The sequence below is a fragment of the Silene latifolia genome, chromosome 6 (genome assembly GCF_048544455.1).
Source record: "Silene latifolia isolate original U9 population chromosome 6, ASM4854445v1, whole genome shotgun sequence".
Classification (NCBI taxonomy): Eukaryota; Viridiplantae; Streptophyta; class Magnoliopsida; order Caryophyllales; family Caryophyllaceae; genus Silene; species Silene latifolia.
Genome location: NC_133531.1, coordinates 16,005,789 through 16,009,329, shown reverse-complemented (window position 1 = coordinate 16,009,329; position 3,541 = coordinate 16,005,789).

The window sequence follows — 3,541 nt, the reverse complement described above, 5'->3', positions numbered from 1 at the left end:
GGAAAATGTGTGGTATATTGCACGAATATCAACCACATATAGGAAACGTCAATTGATCCTCTCCGGTTTTGAAAAGTATCGGATGGTTCGGTTATTGCAAATCAAAGGCCTAACCGCCTAACATAGTGCATAAGGGATTTGAAGAAAATCAAAGGGTTCTATTGCACTTTCGCTCGTACACTGTTCTCCCGTGTAAGCATAAGCCACATAAATGTTTGATATCAGCCTTTCATTTTCCCCAAAGTTTTTATTGGCAATTGATTTGGGATAGTTGGACCATCGAGCTCTAAAATCCTTTTAGAATTGGAGAGGATCCATCCACTTAGCAACAAATTAATTTCGTGATTCCCTCGTTTTTTGTTTCCAAAAAAAAAAACATAAGACTTAGGGTAAGATTATCAGTAAGACTCACTAAAATTTTAAGATTCTGCCACATCATCTTTCTACTAACTTTTTATTATTTCTTTATTATTCAGACTCAACTCAGACTTCATACATTATCAGTCAGACTGAGCTCAAACTCTACCTTTCCATTTCACTTTTTTTTTTTCTACGAACTTAAAAAAAAAAAGATAAATAACAATATTTGATCCACTCATTGGATAATTTTCTTTGAAAGTAGGTTCAAGACTCGCCCAAAGCCTTATCTCAAGACTACCAATAATCTTACCCTAAGGTTAAGTCTATCCCGAGAGGCCCAGACGCAAAATGAGTTTTGAAATCAAATATTTTATTTTGAAACTCAATTCAAATTCGTATATTTTTTCACTTTATCTCCAATTTTGTGTTCAGACGCATAAAAATCTTTTTATTTTCCAGCAATATATAAGACCCAGTGTTTACCCGCTCACATTTTGCGATTCATTGGTTTCAAGTTGAGTATTGAATTTTCAAGACTCATCTTAAGACCCGATAAAAGTTTGTCTACATTATTGTCCCATTCTATGGGGATAAAGTCAATCTAATACTCTTATTCAGTAACAGTTACAAAGTACTTTGTTTTAGCATAAAGATCCGAGTCTACGGAGTACATTATTGCCAATTTGATTTTACGGAATACTTAACTATTTAATAATACGGGTGTTTTAAAACTAATGAAGGTCAAATAGCCAATGGCCAACCTCCAAGTGGAGGAATACTCGTACAATTTAATACGGAGAAGTATTAGATTTAGATTAGATATAGATATAGATTCCTACTATTAGTTATCCATAAAGTGGGCCTTTGAATTACACAAAATCTCCTTTATAAATACCCACCTCACAACTGGCCCATTTTCTCCAGTTACTTTCCTTTCACCATTCTTCACCTTAATCTAAAATTTAATTCCATGCATTCTATTTCTCTTCCGTCAACCGTCACCTCTCCGAAACCCTTCAACCAATCACCTCCCTCCACGTGTCACTCATCCAACCTCCTCATATCGCCGAGATCCGTCAACCTCAGGCGCATCACTTGCGCCGCAACCGCAACCGCAACCGCGGCCGCTGCAGCGACTTTCGGTGGAGTTGAAACGACAGCGTTTTCGTCGTTATACGATGTTCTTGGAATTTCTGCTGCCGCATCGAACGGCTAGATTAAGGCGGCGTACCGCCGCTTAGCGCGGTCGTGTCATCCTGACGTGGCGGGAGGTAGCGAGGATGCTACTGCTTTTATTCGTATTAATGATGCGTATTTGACGCTTTTGGATCCGGAGAAGCGTGCAGTATATGATCGGAGCTTGATTTTACGGCAGCCATTGACTGCTGCGAGGTTTTATCGGATGTCGGCTTCGCCTTCGTCTTCGTCGTCGTTTTGTAGGTCTCCGAGGAGGAATTGGGAGAGTGATCAGTGCTGGTAGATATCTAAATAATCGATACTCCCTCTGTTTCAATGAATTGTATAAACGTTGAAAAGGCAGGATTGAAGTTTTGTGTATAGTTGTGTGTAATTAGAGGTTATGGTTGTGAATTGTGATCAATTATGAATATTATTGTAATTGGCCTAATTAATGTAAATAAATTAGATATATATGCCTTTGGTACATTTTTGCGTTTTTGGACAAGAAAACAACATTATTAGTGTCTTTATTCTAAACTGATTTGGAACCGGCCTTTTGGGACTGAGGCTCTTATGTTGTTGTTGATTTAGAATCAGTTTACATGAACTCATGAAGGATCTTTACCGTTATTACCGTTATTACCGTTACCGTGTATTGGATTGAATGTAGAGTATGAAATTGGAGAGTTTAGTCTGTCAGTGTACTGTGTTTTCATTTCATCAATTTACCCTTTTTTTTATTCTCAATTAGGAGTATATGGGTTTGCCAAGTTTGGGCCCCAAAAGTTTGAGACCCAATGCAAATGCACATAGAGCGCCTATTAATAGACGGGCTTGGTGTCGTTATACAGCATTGGAACTTTATATAGAAGAAAGTTTGGTGTTAAGAAGAGGATATGCTGTCGTAACTATTACGATCTCCCTGATAAGGCGGTAACTGCACAAAACTAGTAGATAACGGGTGATTTTGTAACTTGTAAGTCACGTTGCCGTTCAATGCTCCGTATAGCTGGGACTAGCAAGATCACATGGAGTGATACTAATGTCAAAACATTCTCCCGGAATAGTTTTTAGGATGCTCAAATTATTGTCGATTGAATTTGTTCAACTTTTAATACGCATATTGTTCTCATTCCAAAAGTTGATAATCCGGAAAATATATCTGAGTTTCGACCTATCAGTCTTTATAACGTTTTATACCGGGCAGCCTCCAAATGTATTGCACTCAGGCTTCGAAAAAGGTTGACAAAATTATCAGTCAAAATCAAAATACTTTTCTTCCTGGACGACTCATCAGTGATAGTGGTTTTCTTGGTCATGAACTTCTTACGTATATCAACCAACGCAGAAGTGGTACTCGCTGTTTTGGTTCTATCAAATTAGATATGAACAAAGCATTTGACAGAGTTTCTTGGCCTTTTTTGTTCCATGTACTCAAGCTATTTGGATTTCCAAAAGGGTTTAGACGGCTTATCAAATCTTGTGTCATAACGGTATCCTTGCAGGTGCTTATTAATGGCACTCCCTTTCGTCGTATTTTTCCTCAGTGCGGTTTACGCCAAGGTGATCCCATTTCGCCCTATCTTTTCATTCTATGCATGGAGATTCTTTCTCTTATGATTAATAAAGAGGTATCACTGCGGTCCATTGAAGGTATTAAGCTATCCAAAAATAGCCCAGCTATATCCCATTTATTGTATGCAGATGACTCGCTTCTGTGTCTACGATTAACTCCATCTAGCTACCAGGCTTTACGGAATATTTTGGATGCTTTCAGTTCTCCATCGGGTCAGATGATTAACCACCAAAAGTTCAGTCCCAACACACCAGGTGATTTCAAGGAACATATTCTTAATATTTTGAGTGTGCAATCAAAGCATAACTTCGGAATGTATCTTGGTGTCCCGATTGATCTAGGCAGACGGAAAACTGCAGCCTTTCATTTTTTATTATACAATATATCAAACAAAATTCTTTTTTGGGGCCCTGCTAATTTTTCTCA